General features: G+C 44.8%; 1 long non-coding RNA gene and 1 pseudogene across 1 annotated transcript in view; both read left to right on the forward strand.

The window, feature by feature from the left end:
* The window catches only part of LOC144095054 (uncharacterized), a 91,396-nt gene that overhangs the window by 59,360 nt on the left and 8,930 nt on the right, over positions 1-23,106 (forward strand). The gene's annotated exons all lie outside the window — the stretch shown is intronic.
* Positions 10,423-14,072, forward strand: LOC144095052 (uncharacterized; annotated as a pseudogene).

Raw genomic sequence — 23,106 nt, forward strand, 5'->3', positions numbered from 1 at the left:
GCATCGCGGTCGAAATGTTGATAAATAAATGTGTCGCTGTAGAAGTGCCCACTTCTCTTAAATCTCTCTCTCTCTCTCTCTCTCTCTATATATATATATATATATATATATATATATATATATATATATATATATATACATATATATATATATATATATATATATATATTCTTTTAGAACAAACACAAGAACAACGAAGCAAGTGACATGCAGATTAAATGCAATGAAAACAATGAGCATGTATGTTCACTAACAATAGTTTACAGACGCATGAAAACAAAGAGAAGACCCGAGAAAAATAAAGAGAAAAGAAACACTCAATAGGCATACATGGCACCGGCAGACAACAAAGGAACATTAAATGCAACCTGGCTTTATATTAACAAAATACATTTTTAACTCGCTTGGTTTAACACTAGCCAAAACTTTTTACTTATTAAGAGTGGTCGGTAAATTATGTTCAAGCGTTTGTAGTGTATAATTATAAAATATGGAATATACCAGAGATCGGTGTTTCAGGTGTAGAGTCGATTCAAAGCGGTCCTTAAATGTGTAGTACGTATTAAGAAATCTCTATAAGCAGGAGAAGAATGGTAAAAGAACCTCAAAATGCGAAAAACATATATGTTCAAAACGAATTATGTTATTATTTCTAAAAGCAGTTTGCGTTGGAGAGACAGATAAGGAAGGTTTGCAATGTAGCGGATCATTTTCTTCTGCCGAACCTGTATTTTTATCACATTTGTTTTTGTGGTGGTTGCCCAAACAGAGTTACGCAACCGAAAAGAGCATGATAAATTTGAATTTTCACGTGAGTGGGAAGGAGCCATCGACATCGTGTTAGAACACCTGCTACTGAAGAGAGCTTTTTGCAAATATTTTCCACATGCCGATCCCACCTGAGATGCGACGAGAATGTAACTTCAAGGATTTTGTGGCTGTCTACAATTTGAATTTCTTGACCTGCGTATTTAGGAGCGCGTTGTAGTTCGACTGGCTTGTTCCTTGCACGGAAAATTATTACCTTAGTCTTTGTAGGGTTTATTTGTAGGCAATTAGAAGAGGACCAGTTCTCTAGTTTCGTAAGGATTATGTTACACTCTTCAATTAACTTGTTTATGTCGTGACTAGAGATTAATATACTGCTATCATCGGCGTATATAATAAATTTCGCTTTGTCATAAATATGCACAATGTCATTTATATAGATGTTAAAAAGCATCGGGCCCAGAATGCTGCCTTGAGGCACACCATTTCGTACCGCCAGAAAAGAAGACTGATGGTTGTGGATATAGACGGATTGTTTTCGATTTTGCAGGTATGATTTCATGAGGTCTAAAGGTGTTCCACGAACTCCGTTTTGAGAAATTTTATGAGTTAAAATTTGATGGTTTAGGGAATCAAAAGCCTTACTAAAATCAATGAAAAGTCCGACAGTGAGAATACCTGCTTCAGTGTTTTGCAGGATACATTCCTTAAGTGATAACAAAGCCGTTTCCGTCGACTTGCCCCTTCGGAAGCCAAATTGAGCATCAGACATGATTTGTTTTGCAATAAAAAGCTCACTACACGGGAAAAGATTACTTTTTCCAAGCCCTTTGAAAACCTTGGAATCACATATATTGGTCTATAATTGGACACTACATCTTTATCTCCCCCTTTAAACATAACTGTCACTCTTGCTTTCTTCATTTCTTCCGGGTAAACTCCCGTTTCAATTAACAAATTGACGATATATGCAAGCACAGGTGCAATAAACGATAGTACATATTTGTCTGGTTTTATATGAATATTGTCAACATCTAAGGCTTTGCTATTACTCAAATTTATAAGGGTTGTACATACTTCGGTCTCATTGGTGGGCTCAAGGAAAGGGCTTTCGAAAGGGCTACAAGATGAAGGAACTTCAGGTAGATGCATCATAGATAAATGGGAAGTTAAAAATTGCTGTTGAAATGGTCAGCAAGAGCCTTACCGGATAATTCAGAGACCTTATAGGTTACTCGTTGAGTTGGCGCATTTTTCGTATTGCGACGTAACAAGTTATTTACAACTTTCCAGACAGCGTCTCAATATTTCATTTTAACATCAGAGAACAGTTTTTGATGATACATAATCAAGCGCGCCTAAGCTCAGCATTTAGTTAATTTCTTTTTTTTAATAAGATTAGAGATTCTAGAGAGGGATTATTCAAAAAGGCATGGTACAACTTGTTTTTGCGCTTTATCATTCTTTTGAGCTCTGGCGTGATCTATGGTTTTCTTTTTCGTTTAGACTGCTTAATGTTCTTGAAGGGAAAGTGCTGAAAGTATATTTCTACAAAAACCTTGATAAACTCTTGAATATGCATTATTTGAGTCTTTGATATCGAATAACTAGGAGTCCTGTCCAAAACCATTTCAGCTTGTTATCTGGGTACCCACAAACTTTCTTTATTTGCGTGTAACTCCAACCCTGCTTCACCTTTGCCATTGTAGCCGCTATTGTTTCTCAAGTACCATGCACCATCTTAATATAGCAGTTCCTAATTCAAGCCTTCTGCAGGGTTTGAAGGACCTATTTAATTGGAAATGAGGAGAACACGTGCACAGGGTGCAAAGCGCGTGATGTGCCAGGAAACACTGAGGCGGCCCCGAGAAGGGCCTTCATTAAGGTTGACAGCCGTTTTGTGCCTCTTCACTTGGCAGCGACGACACAGCGTGTGCGGTCCCCACGGTTTTGCCCCAGGGGCCAGATCCAGCGACGGTTCCGTTCGGGAACTGGTTCCTTTCGTCACGCCTAATTGGCTGGCTACCGTCATGTCCGGCGTGACGCGCGACTTCCGGAGGAGGGTCCGCGTTTTCCGTTTACGTCACGGGGCGGGGCCACGAAACCGAAAGGAACCGTTTTGGCGGCCGAGACGGGAACCGTGGACGGAAGGTTCGTTTCAGCGCGAACCGGCTTGTCAACAAACATGGCGGCACCCATGACGCCGTTCCTCTTCGCGGCACTTTTCGGCCGCAATCGACGGAGGCAGCATGAAGAGCCGGACGACGCATTTGCCTTGCCGGAGGAGGATTTTCGCCGACACTTTCGGCTGACCAAGGCACTCGCGCGCAGGCTGTGTGCTGATTTGGAAGGAGAGATTGGGACGAAGTTGTCGACCGGGCTGACGACAGAAGCGAAAGTTCTCAGTGCGCTTCGCTTCTTTGCGACAGGGAGCTTCCAGACATCTGTCGGCAGCGAGGTCACCATTCGTCTCCCGCCATCCTCGGTCAGCCGCAGCCTTCACGCGGTGGCCGAGGCTATCACCCACGTTGGCAAGCGCAAACGGTGGGTGTCCTTCCCTTCGACTACAGCCGAGAGGGAGCAAGCCGGAGCCGGCCTCTTGGAGCGCGGCCGGATCCCCGGGGTTGTCGGCTGCGTGGATGGGCCGCTGATTGCTATCAGCGACCCGAGGGGCCTCAGCCCGGGCGAAACTCAGGGTTTCATGACCAGGAAGGGCTACTATGCCCTCAACATGATGCTGGTAAGTGCTGTTCACGTCTGCATTCATACATGCGTCCAGAATATGGTATTCGAGATTCGCAAGTAGCAACAGCACGCGTGGCCTGCATGCATACGAATGCTTTAAGTTCCCGCTGTTTGCGCACATAAGCAGAAAGTTGCGTGGCAGAGAATGATAGCAGACATATGCTTTGCTACGAATTTAGCGTATATGTTTAACCTATCGCCACCTATGGCGGCGAAAGAAATCATTTATACAGAGTTTTGTGCATGAATCTCTCAATATCAATTAGATACTGCAAAAATCCTTACATTTTTGTGTTTCATTCTGCATAAGAATATGTTATGTCTGCAGCTATATACCAGAGAACACCCAGGGAGGGTGTTATAATTAAATTATTATTGGCAATATCTGTGTCATTGTGCACTCAGGAAGTCTAGTGCATGCATCATTTGCTATTAAACTAGTTATCACCTTTTTACAGCATTGCACAGGGAAGCTTTCAATGAACAGCCAATTAAGTTTGCTTCACAAGATGGACCTGACAGTACACTGCATTATATGTAAATTGCAGTGCACATTATAGGCAGTTTTTTGGAGGTAATAACTATCTCCTGCATGTGTCGATCTTCATGCTACATTTGTAACTTTTTGCAGGTCTCGGATGCCAATTACAAAATCCTGGCCATTGACCCACGTCGACCAGGCTCCAGCCACGACTCATTTGGCTGGAAGTATTCTACGCTTCGCCGTCGGATCTCTGAGAAGGGGCTGCTTGGTCCCACGGAGTTTCTGCTTGGCGAGTCTTTACGGGACACAGGCGACCACAGATAATGAGCGCGCCCCTTTTTCTTTCTGCAGGGGATAGCGGCTACCCACTGGAGCCATGGCTAATGACTCCAGTGGCGGGGCATCCCAGTCTACAAACCCCTGAAGGGCTGTACAACCATGCCCATTCCTCAATGAGGTCGGTTGTGGAGCGCTGTATTGGGGTGCTGAAAAGCAGGTTTCGGTGCCTGCAACGGTACCTAACTCTGCATTACAGCCCCAAGCGTGCTGCTACCATAATAGCAGCATGCGCAGCGCTCCACAACTTGTGCCTCGAAGAGGGTGGTGCTGTTGACAGCTCGTGGAGCAGCGATGACGACAACAGCAGTGATGACGATGACAGCAGCTCAGGTGACCAGCAGGAAGACGGCACTGCTGCGCAAGGTGTCAGGCCACCATCTTATAGCCGCTCAACCCTTGCGAAAGGAAAGGAGGTGCGCAGCCGCCTCGTGCGCCTCTTTTCTCTGACGCGTGCCCAGCACACTGCACATCTCAGGTGAGTACGTCGGCAGTTAACAAGGCAGCTGGCCAGGCAGCGACGGCACCCGTCACACTAATGACTACACTAATTGCAGCGTAATGGACAAGACAGAGGAGAAAAGCTACAGCACAGTGCTGTGTTGTATCCTTTCTCCAGTGTGTAGTTGATCACACTGTAATCATGGAATACCATCACCGACACACTGAACAACTCGTCTTGAGATGACAGTTTGTTTTTAGCCTCATCCTAATCCAGTAAATAGAAAGGTGTGTCTTTCTTCCCAATAGGTAAGATTTTAATTCATAAAGTCATTTGCCATAGCCTAACAAAATATGGGTCATTAATAGTTTCTATTAGTCTCATTAATTATTCAGAAATGCTAGCACAACTTAAATGGACAAGGTATGCTGTGTATGGGGGTTTAATGAGCTGAAGCTGCACATGGGCTATGCGACACATCGTAGTGGAGTGCTCCAAATTAATATTGACCTACTAGAATTTTTTTTAATGTACTACACTCACATCGCACATTGTCATCATCATCAGCTTTATGCCCACTGCAGGGCAAAGGCCCCTCCCATAGTTCTCCAAATAACCAGATCTTGTGCCAGCTGCTGCCACTTTAACCCCACAAACTTCCTAATCTCATCCGCCCATGTAGCCTTGTGCCTCCCCCTGCTACTCTTGCCTTCGTTTGGAATCCACTCTGTTACTCTTAACGATCATTGGTTACCTTAACAAAATCGCACAGCACACAGTAATCAGTATACAGTTGGCACAATGCTGCAAACTGGGCTTAAGGTGCTACTAAAAATTTTTTTAAGACCTAAAACGCGGACACCATGATTGCCTTTAGGTCTTAGAAAAGTTTTAGTAAAAGCATGGTAATTTGTGCACAAAAAAGGACACAAGAAAGAGAACACGACATGACAAGCACAAATAACTGATTTTATTCAGCGGTTGACACCTCCGAATATGAGAGAATATGAAGTGATTGAAGCAGCAATGGTGAAATTAGCTACCTTGAACACTTTTTGTCTTCAATTGTTTGTTTTGTTTTAAGTAGACTAGCCAAATGTAACCATGTTTTCTATATCCTGTCACCTTTTTCCCCCCTTTGACCTCGATATGCTCATGAGTCATTGTAGTACTTGATTCACCATGTGTGTCATACTCGGGCACGGTCATGCAAACGAGCTAAAGGCTCAGACTGGCCTGTTTGTGTTGTAATGCATTTTTTGGTGATAATAAACATCATTATTACTTCTTCTATCACTACAAATTGTTTTGTATTCTGATTATGTGTGCTTGTATTCTTTTTTGCCTCTCTACATATTGCCATGTTAATCTTGCTGCTGTTATAATCTAAAATGTTATGGCACCCAGAAGCTTTTCAAGCTCTTCCGAGGATTTGGTTTTAGTGTCCTCTATCGGTTGTGGCAGAAATAAAGGGCTTGAAAATAAAACACCTTAATTCTGCCACAATTCTTGCGGTTGTTTATTATGCGCAAATGATTCATTGTCAATATGGCCTTCTAAGCACCGTTCAAGTAAAAATGAAAAATGTGCGCAATCAAAAAATTACTTTCTTATATCGAACTGTTCAATTCATGGGGAAATGTCCAAGTACAATTCAGTTATATAGACCGCAGCGGTGGCCGAGTGGTTAAGCATCCGCCTCGCATGCGGGAGGTGTGGGGCTCGATCCCCAGTGCCGCCAGGTACCCACCGGTGATACATTGGGTACTAGCTTTCCCCTGGCCTGGTGCTCGGCTAGTAAGGGGTGAAATGCTTCGAAAATTGGTCTTTGAGCCCACCTTGAGTAATCAAAAACTTGTGTCAGGGCGCTCTTTGGCCATAGACGCCCTTGCGCCATAAAAATCAATCATCATCAATTCAGTTATGTAGAGATGGTAGCATTGATGACCTTTGTATTCAGAAAAATCACAGCAGAAGTTGCACTGTCACGGTAAAAGGTCACTACGTGAAGCTGCAGCCTTGTAAAACTGGCTGGCAATCCATGACAAGACTCGTAGCTGTCAGCAGTTGGAAAATATCACAGTTACGACGATTGCCAGTCATTTGGCAACATATGCAAAGTACACTTTGTGAGTTCTGTGAAACAAAAATAATGTAAAATAAAGTAACATGAAATAGCACAGTAAAATGAACAGAAGGTAATCATTCTGGGTGGGCATCGTTATGAAATTATAACAGTGTGTGACTAAGGTAGCAGTAGAGTAAATGAAATAAATGCAGTCAATGTTCATTACACACTACTAAAAATTATTGCACTGTACACCAATAAAAACTTCGGTGTGTATAAAAAGAAAATGAACAAAAATACTCTTTGTAAATGCACACCATTACAAAATCATTGCAGTGTCTTTGGCTGGGTAAACATTATACAGTGAAAAGATGTAGTTAAATAAAATGAATGAATTGCCATTAATCATGGCAACACACTACCATGAAGTTATCACAGTCAACTTGAGTAACATACTAAAGTAAAATGAGAGTAATAACATGATAATGGAAAATATTGAGGTAGTGACATGACTATATATATAACAAATATTTGTACTAACTTTGTTTTCGATAATATAGCATAATAAAACTTCAATAAGAAATGAAACCGACAAGCTGCTGTTTAACTACAGCTGCTGCCCTCCCGGAGGTGCCGCATCATCATTGGCAACTAACTGCGGCAAGCCGCTGTAGTTTCTGCTCTATCAGCTGGCCTACAATCACTTGCCGCTCAGCTGCAGGAACAAGGAGTGCCTGGGATGCAACCGTGTTGCTAAGCTGCTGCTCTGCAATTGCTGTCCTGCGTTCCAGCGCAGCGGCCTGGCGTGCCTGGCACTCAGCCTGTGCCTCTGCTGCGGCAGCCAAGCGTTGCAGGGCAGCAGACTGGCCCACGGCGGTCTCGACCAGTTGGCGTGAGCTTGTGGCGACCGTTGCCACATCATCTTTGAGCTGCTGTAGCTCCTGTTTACAAAAGGATGTCGATATCATGGACCAACATATTAGCTCACAGTCATATGCAAGACAAGTAGTGCAAAAGTTTGCTAATACACGGGTTGCATGCTATTGTCAAGACTATGCTAAGATGTCTGTCCCAAATTGAAATACATAAATCAACATCAATCATCAACATCGTGATCCGCAGCATGTGCCAAGCTGCAGCCAGGCCGATGCTCCTAGCTAGCTCTTTAATGAGTTCTGTGAACTCTGCATAGCAGTTCGGCACATAGTGCATAGTGCAAAACATCATCACCGGGCTAAGCATCGTCTGGCCTTGCATTCTTCTTCATTGCTAACAGCAATGTAGTAAACAGGAAAACGTGTACGTACAGACTTGATCTCTGAAACCAACTCCAATGACTTCTCATATCCAGCTACTATGCTGGGAAGAAAATCTTCTGCAGCTGGCCCGCGTGCTGGTGTGCGCCGCTCCTGCTGGCTTGAACCTACAAATATACACAGAAAAAACATTCTTGCAGTGCTCAATTGCTGCAGTGTAGATCTCATCGCATGGCAGTGTACACAATGACGTGCAGCAGGGAAGCTTGTAACCACTATAGTAACAAGTCATGCACATGGTTGAACTTACGCGACGAGCCACTCGTCCCTGGATGTTCCCCAACAGAAATACGTTGGGACAGGGACTGCCGCTGAAAGGGCGTGACTTGGGCAGCAGGCTGTGCGCTGCACATCACGGGCTGCACATCAGCAGCTGATGGGGAAGTGCACTGGGGATAAGAAGTGCTCCCCTCCAGCGACTGTGCAGCGGAAGATGGTGGACTGCTATCCTGAATGCACAAGATGAGCACAATGAATATCGGTATTGTGATTTTTCTCTCAACATAAATAATCTCAACTAGTCACATGAGTGTTGCAGCAAAGCAAAAATAAATGAAACACAAACAGATTAGATCTCAGAACCAGACAAATTCAGTCCATGAACATTCACAATATTTCACACTGTAATGCATTGAAGCCATATTTGCGAGAACATTTTGAGCAGATCATCTATTTAGCATTTTCTAAACATGTCGCTCAATGTAAATCGCAGACCTTCTACCAGGTGACTTTTTTGTGGACAGTCAAAACAGAAAATTGACGCTGTTCATTATGTATTCAGAGGGAGTTAATGCATGTTGACCTCGATAGTCTATTAAAAATGTGTGCTGCTGTATATATGTATTGTCTTACGACCGGGCTTTGGAGACTTACCGTTTTAATGTGTTCATTACTACATACATTGTTCAAAGCAAGCATAATTAACGATTGGACTATTCATGTTTTTATATATCGAAAATTGGTGTGCTCACGTCTGTCTTATTTTTGTGACGTGAACTTCCGCAAGCTGGCGCGCTCGCCGATTGGCCGGTGTCTTTCCCCTCTTCCTCCTGACCTGCTGGCCCCGCCCTCGCTTACGTCAATTTGACGTCACCCTGCAAAAGAACGGTTCTCCAAAGGAACCGCCGCAGGATCCGGCCCCAGCTGTCGAAGCAATCCTCGGACACGACCATGACCTTCGACATCTGATGTTTTTATTCAAAAAACACATGTATCAAAGTCGTGCTGTATGCAGTGCGATCGCCACGTGGTTCCATTGACGGCGAACAATCATCCACCTAGCCCGGCTCTTTGGACTGATTCAGGAAACGACTGAAAAGAACAGAAGTAACGAGCAAACAAAGGTGTGCTGCATACAAGTTAGAACGCAAAGAAACGAAGGCGCGCTGCGCTGGGCTAATGCTCTAGCGAGGTCTAATATAACTTTCACGGCTGGCGTCGATTTCTACAAAGCGCGAGTAGTCGGTACGGAAATAAACAAAGGCGCACTGGAGCTGGGTAAGCCTGTAGCTACAAGCACGAGTTTTTTGTCTCTACCGCCGATTTCCACACCACGCGATCGTCATAACTTTTCTTGGACTTGCTGTTGAAGCTGACAGCGATCATAAAATTAAGGGCGCCGACTGTAGTGGCAGAGGCTTGCCATTGAAGAGAACAAAGCCATGCACTTTGTCAACCCGGCAACGAGGCCTAGCGCGAGTTTTAGAGCCGACTTGGACAAAGCGCGAGACGGCGCGCGCTTCTAACGCTTGCCAACGCAAAGAAACAAAGGCGCGCTACGCTGGGATAATGCTGTAGCGAGGTCTGATGTGTAAATTTTCACAGCTGCCGTCGATTTCGACAAAACGCGAAAAGTCTCTAAGCAATTAAGCAAAGCTGCACTGCACTGGCAGACGGCGGTTCAGCTGGCGGCGCCGGCGGTCCTCAAACCGCGCCTTATGTGGGTCGTCGTAATGGCGTGGCAAAACTTTGAACACCAGCACGACACTACCCACGTGCACCTGCAGCAGTAAAACGAGGTCCTGGAATGCGCAAGGCATGTAGGTAAGCGGTACAGCACTACATGAAGAGAAATTTGAGATAAAATGCGTACCTTTATGCGGGTCGTCGTAATGTCGTGGAAGCGAGAACTGTACAGAAATTTCAGCTGGCTGTCGCCGACGAGCGCACCACGCAAAAAAGCGATACCTGGACAGCTCCCGAAACGCGCGCGCCTCCGCCTAGGGTCACGAAGGGAATGCCCGCGGACCATTCCAAAGCCTCCTCGAATTTTTTAAGGCCTCCGCACTTTCCTCCTCGCACCCTTTGACGTCACCCCACCTTGACCGGTCGGGCGGTAGGGTGACCGGTCAAACAAGTTGGTGCACTACCGCCTAGGCTTGTCAGTACACACGTGCTGCGTGCAGTGTCCTGTCACGGCAGCTTGACTCTGAAGCTAAGCACGTGTTTCTTTTCGTAGCGTGGTCTGATTTCCTTCTGCAAACGTGTGTTGTGTGCTGCATATCTGCGTCGTGAAAGTGTCAGTGAAAGTTCCGGCAGTCCAGGATGGGCCGCTGTTGCGTGCCGAACTGCCGTGGAAATTATGACGGCGGTCCGAAGGTCCGTGTCTTTTCATTCCCAAAAGACGACCGGAGGATGAAATGGAAGCAGGCCATCCGGCGTGATGATTTGGACATCGACACACTGCGGGATCCAAAGGTAATATAATTTTCCCATATGTCAATCACTGTTAATGTCAAATGATAATATACATTCGGATGCATTAAGCATACGGCATGCAACCAGTTCGATACACGGCGTGCTGCAGTTGATGGCAGTTAACTGACATACAGCAGCACTTATAAGCAGCACCAATAGCAGTAATTAGCCAATCTGTGGTAGTAACAACAGCACTTACATCGCAAAAGAAAAAAAGAAAACAGGACGTAGAAAAATTTCATATACTCAAAGGGAACATTCCTCTTTTATGCAGGTGTGCGAGCTCCATTTTAAGCCCGAATACCTCCGGTCTACAACATCGTACACAGATGCTGATGGAAAGACAATAGAAGTTGCGATGAACCTCACCCGACTCACTCCTGACGCGGTACCTACGATACTGCCAAATTGCGCATCATACTTGTCTAATTCTGCACCGATTCGCGAGGAGCCCGATGCAAAACGGAGACGACGCGAAGCAACTCGTCTGCAAGACGCCATCGATATGTCACTTGCGACACATGAAGAAGAGGAGCGCAGGAACAAAGTCTCGTCGTATGGGCAACTTCTGTCTCTCCTTGAAGGTCTTCACGTCTCAGACTTCTGGGTGATGCGAAAAACTGACGCCGCCGTAGCATTCTTTCACGTCAACGAGAATTCAGCGCCCCCAGAAATCGAACGCTCCGTGGTAGTAAATAATTCGTTGAAGGTGTCAGCCTTTTGGAGAAAAGTTGAGCTGCGCGGTGGTGAAATGACAGTTCCCGACAGACATGAAGACATGCGCAGTTTGGAATCCGTCCTCAAAAGAGTGCAGCAGTTCAAAGCACCCGACCGTTGCGAGAAAGATGAAAAACTGAAAGCCTGCTTTCAATTACTTTTTTCTCTTCTTGATGATCTTTCAAGTGATGACCTTCTGCCAGTGGAAAAGATGGAAACCCTAAGATTTCTAAAAGAACAGCTTCATCTGCTCAACAGAGAACGGACTGCATTTAGATATTCTTCAGAGCTTGTCATCTTGTCAAGCATATTTTTCACAATTTCCCCACATGCGTACAAATTTGTTCGCAGCTCTGGAAAATTGATCTTGCCTCATCCCTGTACAATCACCAGACTCTGTAACAAATACAACGTTAGCCCTGCGGCAGACCAAAGTGATCAGGGTTTTTTAAGTTATATAACAAAAAAGCAAATCTTCTGAAACCCCATGAGAGGACGGTAACACTTATGATGGATGAGATCCATATACAGCAATATTTTGAGTATAAGGGAGGTTCCCTCACGGGAACAGCATCCAACTCCTCTGAAGCTGCCAAAGCTGCGCACGTATTTATGACGCAGTCGTTGCTTTCTGGACACAAAGATGTGGCACATATCTTGCCAGTTTTCAGCATTGAGGCAAGTGACTTGCATGAAGTCCTCAAAAAGGTTATTTTAGGGCTTGAAAAAGCCGGTCTCAAGGTTATTGCGGTTGTAAGCGATAACAATTCTATAAACAGAAAAGTAATGTCATTATTTTCCAAGAAAAAAGCAATTGACATAGTGTATCCTCATCCGGCAGACAATGCACGGCCGTTGTTTTTTGCGGTGGATCCTGTGCACCTGTTAAAGTGCATTAGGAACAATTGGCTCAATCAAAAAAATCCAGATACATCTTTTCTTTATCCAGAGTTTAAAAGCACAGAATCAAAGCTTGACATAAAAAAAGCTTCGTTTCAGACGCTTCGGGACCTGTATACTTCAGAGCGACACAACCTGTCTAAATTTGCCTATGGACTAACATACAAGGCCTTGAACCCAATAAATATTGAGCGTCAAAATGTGAAACTTGCGCTCAAAGTAATCAATCCTTTTGTAGCACAAGCTCTGAAGACTCCCGGTACGAAACCCGGCTTTCCTTATGCCGCTGATACTCCGGAGTTCATTGATTTAATACACAGGTGGTGGTGCATCGTGAACACAAAAACACCATCAAAGGGCCGACACCTCAGAGATCCTTATCAGGAGCCTGTCAGAAACATGACTGGTGTGCAGCTGCAATTTCTTGGTGAATTTGTAGACTGGTTGGACACATGGAATGACCTGAAGATGAGTGGCAGCCGTTCTGGTTCACTGACTCCAGAAACTCATGCAGCACTCCGGCTGACATCATATGCGTTGATAGAACTCAGCAGGTACTGTCTCGAAGAGCTTAATTTTGAATATGTCTTGCTGGGGAAATTTCAAACAGATAGTTTGGAGAGCAGGTTTGGACGTTACCGCCGGCTTGCTGGATCCAATTATCATATTTCTGTTCAGCAAATATTTGAGTCGGAAACCAAACTGCGTCTTCAAGACTCACTGGTATTTCCAGATATGAAAGAACTCTCAGAGTCCAGCACCATCACATTTGAAGGCAGAAAATTGCAAGACCAATACAACATCACGGTTACATGGGATGACATCAATTCAAAGAAACAAAGTTTGCCCGCAATAATTTACATAGCTGGTTTCTGCGCCCACGCCGCCTTGAACAAACTTCCTTGCGAAGCTTGTGCAAGAAACCTGACTAGAGAGGACAGGGACATTCCACCGGACGAGAACTGTCTAATTCAAGGGCTCACTAGAGGAGCGCTCAAATTTCCGCAGCCTGTCGTTGTGAACGCTGTTCTGCACACAGAAATTGTGCTTGAAAAATTGACGACAAAAGAAAACGCCGCGCAGTTCCATTCCACACGCCATCAGAGAGAGCAGCTCCTTTGCTTACTGAAGCACTTGTTGAGCGATGACGAAGAGTTGGATGTTTGCTGCAACGGACATCACCCGGACAAAGTGATTTCCAACATTTTGTGGGCTGCCACGAACACCTACATGAAAAATTACGTCCAGATGAAGACGGACCTGCTAACGGCTAAGAAGGCCGCAGCTCAAGAGAGAAAATTAAAAAAGTTTAGATGTTTAGATGTTTAGAGCTATGCGTGCCGCATGCACTGCGCGCGACGCCGGCAGATGCTTTCCCGCACTGCTCGGTCAAGGTGCGTGACGTCACGGAGCGAGTGCGCAGGCCTGAAAGTATTCTAGGAGGCTTTGACCATGCACGCCCGGCGGCCGGCCGGCCAGCCCTAGCGATTCCCTAGGCCCTCTAGGGACAGGCCGAGAGAGGCGCGGCGACCCCACATCCGGTTGAGAACGAGGGCGAAGCGAAAAAAACGTCACGCAGACACGCATCCCATCGACCAATCGGCGTTTCCAGCCTACCGACCCGCAAACGCTTCTGACGATTTTCACGGCTACCGGAAGTGTGCCCGTGACGTCGTGGCTGCACAAGCGTTTCGGTGCAGGTGGGCTGGAAACGCTGATTGGTCAAACAAAATGTGACGTCACGCCTAAAACGTCACGTGACGTCATGGTCACGTGACTTTTAATGACGTCGTGTCCGGTTGGGAAGAGACATATTTTCCCTAGGTTTTTCTCGGAATTGCCCACGTTTTTGACAGCGCGCGCGGGTTCAAAAAGCGCACCTGATGCGCCGCGCTTTCACGCACTGCATGCGCGTTTCTATATTTTTATTATATATGATATCCTTGAACTGCTGGTGTATTATTTTAGTGCGCTCGAACGGCGCGCTTCGTTGTGCATTTATTATAATCGCCACTGCCTGGCGGACCCGATACAGCTTTTGCAGACCTGAGAGGTTAAACACGTACTATCCATGCAAAGCCACGCAAATGCGCCTACAGGTGACCACGCCCGTCTATCAGCGCTCCGTCGAGTGCCTGCATTTACAATCGAGTGCTGTAGGACTATGAACCTGACCTAGAGCATACATATTATAATTTTTCCTTGTATTCTACATTCTCTACATGCAGGAGACTACACTCATAGCTTTCGTTAGTGCAGAAATTTCGTACAACCATGTCAAAATTTGGCGGTCCGGTTTTTTTCTGCACGACGTTTTGGAGGAGAAAAGCATTGGGTCTTTGAAGGACGACAGTCTATATAAACTCCTATTCACTGTGTCGTCGTACCTATCGTAATTAATGACGACATATAAAGGCTTTTGATACAACTCTCGTGATTTAAAACAAAACTGTTCGTTAGCACTAACCCGCGAAAAAATATTGCGCGCAATCATTCGCCACAGCCCGTTGCTGCGTAATTTTTGTTTTGTGCGGATTTTCTTTTATAATCTGACAGCTGCACGCGATAGCTTATATATATAGTTGCGCAGCCGACCACTGCAGGTACCAGTAAACACGTACCCCGTTTAGAATGAATTTAAAAACGCGGTCGGGAGTTGGAATTATTTGTCCGGGACGCTGCGGTCAAAGTTCGCAGTTTTGAAAATTGAAACACGGAAATTTTTGCGCATAGCTAGTCACTCTTGCATAAGTAAATATCTTATTCCTACCCATCATCCCCCTGTCAAAACACATATATTAATGAGAAAAACGACCCATTTGATGCAATTAAGTTCACAGTCCTACAGGGTGGGTTCCACAACAAAGAGAGCAACGGGAGCCGTACTTTATTTACAAATTTGTAACAATTCCTCACGGCATTAATGAAAGTCCGGGTTTATTGACCTCCATCGCCCCTTTCAGAGCCAGTGCTGACCTTAGGAGTGCCGGCGCGTCAAACCTCGGTCGTTTGCCGCCAGCGGCATCTTTTTCAAGCTTCGCTGCCCGTCCGCTTACACAAAGCTCATAATTCATCCCCCACCCCTGTCTTCCCAGTTCGACGTACCACCTTGTCGAGCGGGGTGCAATTGAAGAACCAAGAACCCTTGATTAAATGCTCCTGCCATTCACCTTTACCCCCCCACAGGACACTTTCGCGAACACGTATGTTTTGCCGCCTTTTTTCTTTTTCTTTTGTGTGTGTGTTTCATGCACAGTGCACGTGTGTGTAGTTAAGCTAACTGCGCCGCTGATTCCGCCTTCACTATTCGTACCGAAGACGCTCCTGGAACGTCTCCTGCCCTGTCTGAATTTATTGTTTATTTGTTTGCTCGTTTTGGCCGGCGGCACGGGCAGTACATGCATCTATGATTCTTATCTGCTCCGGGACTCCGCCAAAGTCTGTTATTGTTGCTTTGAGGGCCCGGATGCCCTCCCTCCCCTCGTTATTCCATTTTTCCCCCGGGCTGGCCTCCCGCGCAAGCTCGCTGGGCGGCAGGGGACAAAGCGTTTTTCTTTTTCTCTTTATTTCTTTCTCCTTTTTCTAGTATTTTTCTTTTGTGCCCATCAAGGGTTCTTGGTTCTTCAATTGCACCCCGCTCGGCAAGGTGGTGCGTCGAACTGGCAAGACAGGGGTGGGGGATGAATTCAGAGCTTTGTGTAAGCGGGCAGCGAAGCTTGAAATAGATGCCGCTGGCGACAAACGACCGAGGTTTGTCGCGCCGGAATTCCTAAGGTCAGCATTGGCTCTGCAAGGGGCGATGGAGGTCAATACACCCGGACTTTCATTAATGCCGTGAGGAATTGTTATTAAATTTGTAAATAAAGTACGACTCGCGTTGCTCGAGATCTCTTTGTTGTGGAACCCACCCTGTAGGACTGTTAACTTAATTGCATCAAATGGGTCGTTTTTCTCATTAATATATGTGTTTTAACAAGGGGAGGTAGGGATAAAATATGCGCGCGGTGGTTATTAAAGCGAATTCGTATAAAGTTAACGGTCTGCCCAATGTACTGCGTACTGCACACACTGCATCCTAGGAGGTATATTACGTTGCATAAATCCCAATCAGAGTTGTCATTAATTTTCCATTTGAATCCTGAAGCTGTGCTTATTTCACAGCTTGATGTTTGTAATGTGTTTGCAGACCTGGAATCTACTTTTTCCACAAGGTCGACACCCCAAAACCGGCTCTTTATGTGACTGAGTGTATTAGAATGTTTCGAATGTTTTTCGGTCGTCTGTAGACTGCATGAGGGAGAGCAGTGAAAATTTTGGCGAGGCGCTAGCTCGCTTTGTTTGAGAATGTTGAAATGTTTTTTTGAAGATTTTGTTTACGTACGTTAGGCGGCTGGTTACTGGTGAAGGGGAGTACGAGATTTGCCTGATGGTCTGTTTGCTCGCTGTATCGACGTCACTCCAGTATTTGCTCTCGGTTGGGTTTAGATGTCCTTTGAATGGCATCGTCGGCAATGGCGACGGGTATCGCTGCTTAATGAGGACTTCTTGCATGCGTTTGGAATTTTTTACGAAGTCTTCATCTTGGGAACATATTCCTTTAGATCGATGTGCCTGAGAGTATGGGATGCTTGTTTTAGAGTGACGAGGATGGCAGCTTTGGAAGTGTACGTATTGTTGACGGTCCGTCGGTTTACTGGTGGTGAGTGAGCTTTCGTTTACCAAAATCTCAACATCTAGGAAGTTAATTGTGGTGTGGGCGCACGTGTAAGTGAAAGATATGTTGGGGTGGACGAGGTGTGTCAGTCCAAATTAAAAAGATGTCATCCAAGTAGCGTTTGTATAGGGTGGGCTTAATGGGACAATCTTTCAAAAATTTAGACTTATTACTATGCATGAAGATGTTGACGTAGGTGTGGGCCATCCTTGTACCCATGGCTGTGCCGTTAATTTGTGAATAGTGTTGATTGATGAATTCGAAGTTGTTATATTCGAGTACGATTTTCGACAGTATTTATAAAACACGTGGAGCAGGGGAGCATCAAATCACTGATCGAAGCGTATGAACAAAACAGAAAGGAGGAATCCCCTGCTGCACGTGTATTAGATATGTTGTTCACAGCAACATCTTGCATGAAGCTGCAGGGAAGAGAAAAGTCGATGAGACGTAGCCAGTTGTACTTGAGCCGTCTACATCGAAGGAATCACCACCGATCCTCTCACCAGGTTTCGTGAAGCTTGCGCTTTATCGTGCCGGTTTACCACTGTCCTTCTTGCTAGTGAAGCGATTATTTTTTTAATGTTCTCTTTTTGCCCCATTTGCCATCTGCCATTTTTGATCGTGCCATCTTCTGGGCAAGTACTACGTTTGAGGTTCGAAAAAGGTGCATAAGCGATCACGACCTATGCAAACAATAACAAAGACGAAACACGCTACAAGAGCACCACTAGCTGCATATCTGCTGTAAAAGTAAATATTTCCAACAATACATTATCTTTTAGTATGCACCGTTTACTTGCCATACATACACACACACAAGCAAAAAAAAAACACGCCATAATGAAGAAAACCGCGAAAAACAACGATAAACAAACCGGCCTCCGAACTCCACTTGCCACTTTTACACGCCAGGGCGCGCGGCACATTTCGGCGCGACATCTGAACCGCGCTGTGTGTGTCTTGTGTGTCCCTCCTGTGTCCGTGTCTTTTGCGCTGTTTAAAACAAGTGTGCAGCACCAACTAGCCCGCACGTCTACCCTTGTAGCCTTCATTTAAACCGCTTTGAGCGGGCGCTCGAGGCCGCGCTTCCGCAGGACTGTTCCGCATAGTGTAGTCGATTTTTCTGTGCCAAAATTCCAAATTTGATTTTTGGTGGAGGGTTACCCTACCATACTCCCTTAAAAACACACTGATATCATTGCCTTCAATACCTTTGATATTACTTTATTCATCGGGCGCACACGTCCACAAGACAATAACGATAACACGAGGGGATCGCATTCCAGGATTCCACCACGCAATTGCATGCTTCAGCGTTAAAGTGGGTATTACGAGATAGTAACTAGGGCCACATAGCAAACACGCGTGCAGATATTGAGCCAGGTGATGGCAACAGAAGCATATAGCGCAAGTATCGCAAACCTTCGTGATATTGTTGAATTGGGCATTTGAATGCTGTATTTTCTGCAAGGTACAAAGTTCCGCTTTTTGGTATGTACAGTGTATACATGAAATTATGGTGCACATAATCCTCCATGTTTTTCGAATATTTTTCAAGCATTGTTCATTCGTCACTGACAATGACAGTGCCTTCAGTTTTAACACCTTTCTACACAATATTTTCTAAAGTATTTTTTATGCATTTTACAGAGTTCCATGATTGGAAAGGACAGGAGGAAGCGAGCCAGGTGTGCAAGTTCGTAATATCCACAGGTGAAAAAAGGCTCACCAACGGATGTACGAGGACCTACTACGCTTGCAACAGGTCAGGAGTGGCACGACCAGGTCGAGGCAACAAGACTCGTGCGATGAAAAGTCAGGGAAGCTGCAGGAGCGGCAGGACATGCCTTTCTTTTCTGATCGTTACTAGAGACGAGGGTACTGTCAAGGTATCGTACCAAAGGGCGCATTATGGGCATGATGCAGAGGTTGAACACCTGAGTATGACTGACCAGGAAAGGGCAAGCATTGCGGATGACCTTTCGAAAGGAGTGCCCATGAGGACAATATTGAAGAAAATAAGGGAATCGGTGACAAGCAAGCTAACTCCTCTGCATTTGACAAATCGCATGGACTTGCACAACATCAAGCGGCAATATAACCTCACAGTTCCTGAAAGATGTCATGATAATGATGCTGTGAGTGTAAGCATATGGGTGCAAAGCATGAGGAACAAGGGGCAACCTGTTGTTCTCTTGTACAAAGAGCAGGCAGTTGTTGACCCAACGAATACCTTTAGTACAAAAAACTTTGCTCTTGCCTTAATGACGGAGCCACAGGAAGAGCTGCTGAAAGTTCTAGGTACAGGAACAGTCTGTGTTGATTCCACACATGGAACAACGGGGTACCAATTTGAACTGGTGACTGTTCTGCTGCTGGATGAATATGGAGCAGGATTGCCTATATCTTACTTCATCTGCAGCACGATTAATGAGAAAACCCTATCAGCATTCTTTGAATCCCTGAAGTCCTCCACAGGAGCCCTGTCAGCTAGAACTTTCATGACAGATGATGCATCCGAATACTTCAAGGCCTGGTCAACAGTCATGAGCCCACCTCAACATCGACTACTCTGCACATGGAATGTGGACAAAAACTGGAAGCGAAGGATTTCTGAGAAGATAAAAGGAAAAGAACTCGCAGTAGATGTTTACCATGCTGTTCGTACACTGATAGAGTGCCCAAAAAAGGACGAAGTGGCTGAGCTTCTCGAGTCATTTCTTGCCAACAAAGATCCCAGGCTTCAGGAGTTTATTCAGTACTTCAGAGGAAATTATGCTCACCGCCTGGAGATGTGGGCCTACAGTTTTCGAACTGGACTTGGCATCAACACAAACATGTATCTTGAAAGGATGCACAGGACTTTAAAGCATAGTTTCCTGGAAGGTAAGAAGAATCATCGTGTTGACAGGCTCATCACTGCACTGATGGACATGACATACGAGTCTTTGATGAAGTGGGTACAACACATTGTGAAAGCAAAGAGAACGAGCAAGATGAGCCGGATCGAGAAGAACCACAGATCTGCTGTGGCAATTACTACGCCTGCCAAGAGGAATGAAGATGGAACATGGACTGTGCAATCCCAGTCCACAAGAGGCCTCACATACAGGATTTCAAAAGAGAAAGATAGTGCCTGCTGCCCTCTGAAGTGCAGCGAGTGCATGGTGTGTGTGCATAGCTATTCATGTGATTGTGAGGAGCACCGAATGAGCTTGACGATCTGCAAACACATTCACTGTGTGGTCATCGCTGGCGCACCTGAAGGAAGAGATCAGAAGATCCTGAAAGCTACTGAAGCAGTGTCATCCAATTCAAAGGCAAGCGAGACTTTCCACATTTTGGAAAGTGTTCAAACAGCAGAAGCCTCTACAAGCATGACAAAATCTGACTTGGTCTTGGCCAAGATGGAATTGCTCAAAGAGTATGTCGCAGAGCAAGAAATTCCTCAAGAAGTGCACAACAAGGCCAGCAAGCTTTTGGACCCTGTACTGAAGATTTATGAAGGCACTAAGAAGCAAGAAATGCCCCACACATCAAGGGAGCCTGCAAACAAGAAAATCGAACACCAAGTTAGGTTTCATTCCACTAAGAAGCAGAGGCTGTCCAGCTCAGGTACAAGTTTTTCAAAGCCAACTGAGCTTCAGAAGGAGAACATAAAAAAGCAAATCCTTAACAGCAATGATGAGGCAACTGTTATAATAACATCTCCAGGACACAACTACATATGAAAGATGAGATCGACTCTATGGCACTCTCTTCTGGTTTACAACCCGTCTACAAGTTCATCTGTGTACTTATAGACCTCACCTATGAGGTGTGCAGCTGTCTCGAACCAGATGGATGGTGTGTGCGTTAGAACGCGAGAGGCACCTCCATACTGGCCATATATGCTGCAGGTAAGTATATTTTCCTTTCAGCAGCAGCTTTGTGGTACCAGTAGGATGGTGTGTGCGTTAGAGCGCGAGAGGCACCTCCATACTGGCCATATATGCTGCAGGTAAGTATATTTTCCTTTCAGCTCAGTGTGTTGCACACGTAAACAACTGAAGCGAAACCTACAGCACAATGGTTTCTCTGCATCTGGCTTAGCCAGACCATTTTTTTCTCTCGGCAGAACCTGACTGCTAGAGAGCGCGTCTCCCAGGTGGCGGATAGGGAGGCTCTTACCAAGCACCTGAAGTGTGCAAATTGCAAAAGGCACAATAAGTTTGATTAAATGAGGGAACCTTCTGGCATGGTGTGTCTTATAAGTACAGAGTGCTCGGTAAGAGTGGTGCGTGCACCCGCGGTCCAACAGGGGTTTCACTGCCTTGACACATTCCCCACCTGTACATGCTTCCTTTTTCCTCAGGTCCATGGCTACACATTGCTGGCAATTCACAAAGTTGCTGTTAGGGTGCAACTTGATGCAGACATTTTCTGAACAACTCTGCTAAGTGGCACATGGTACTATTATGCGCTGTCAAATAAGAGTTCAGTGTGTGCAGAGCTAAAAGCGACGACTGTTCTAATTTGCGCTGTTGTGATTGTCTTTCAGGTGTCAAACAACCAAAGAGACGTGAAGACAACATTGATGGCCTTTCATGATTGTACTGAAGATGTCATTAGCACCAGTTATTGAAATACTTGGAAGATCGCAACTTATACTATGCCTTACCTTTCCTTCAGATTCTAGTATATTGCAATCTGCCTGTCATAGCACAGAAATAAACCTATATTTATTTTGTTCCTGCAACTGCGTTGTCGTCCAATCTCTTTGCAGGTACATGCATCCAGAGATTTGAATTCATTACCAGCATTGTCTGGCGTGCAGTGCAGAAATAAACAAAGCTGCAACACTTTTTAAAGATGCATTGTCACCACAAGCAATCGTAAATTATTTTTCCAATAAAAACAATCTATACATTGTAGATTGTTTACATATTTTCTTAAGCACCCACATAAATTAAACTAGATAAACTGAGGTGTGACAACTGAACAGATGTGTGAATTGAGATATGGTTAAGTGAGTGCACAAAATAGACAAAGGGACCACAATAACACTGTTCATAACACTGCTCAAAATGCTATACTGTTGCAGTACTGTAGAATCTGCAGAAAGGGCCACACAGCATTTCACTGAGTTAATAGGTAAGATAGATTAGCCTGCATTCATAGTGACAGTCATTAGAACAGCTGCATGGCAAACTCTTTAAGAATGCATCCAAGTCATCAGAGCCTTTTTTTATTAAATAATTATTGCATTAGCACTGCACAAATATTTACTGTTTACATTACAATAGACTACATTGGTAACAATAGCTTGGATTATCATCTCCTGATATGCGTATACAGTTGAGCTTAAAGTGGTATAGACACAAAATTTTTGCTTACATCTTCTATGAAATGATGCATCAAACATTAGTATTGACGGGTCATCACTTGACATTTGCCTACGGCAGCTAAATAATTTGTAACAATGTCACTAATTAGGTTACATTGTTCACGATACAAAATGTGTGATGCATGTTCTAGGTTTGGGCTAGGATTAGTGTAATGTATGCAAGTCATTTTTCATTTACAGGAGCTTATTCTAGATGTTCAATAAAGCCCAGGAAGGTGTTAGCAGAACACACAGTTATTCTTTTGATTCCATGACAGGTATGACTTAAGATGAACACCAAGATATTTATATCTTGTGATAAGCACGCTAATAGCTGTTATCTGGAAACTATCTGGAGGATATTCGGGTACTCTGTGAATGATGAATTCAGCATTAGAGACATTAAGGAGCAAGAAATTGTTTCATCGAGATGTGACCTTTAATATTAGCAGTCCATATGAGCAATCACACTGAGGTAAATCAAAGCATCATCAGTGAATAATCTAGTCATGCAGACAATCTTATATTACGTGTCGATCAACGACTGGTTC

The sequence above is a fragment of the Amblyomma americanum genome, chromosome 6, assembly GCF_052857255.1.
Source record: "Amblyomma americanum isolate KBUSLIRL-KWMA chromosome 6, ASM5285725v1, whole genome shotgun sequence".
NCBI lineage: Eukaryota > Metazoa > Arthropoda > Arachnida > Ixodida > Ixodidae > Amblyomma > Amblyomma americanum.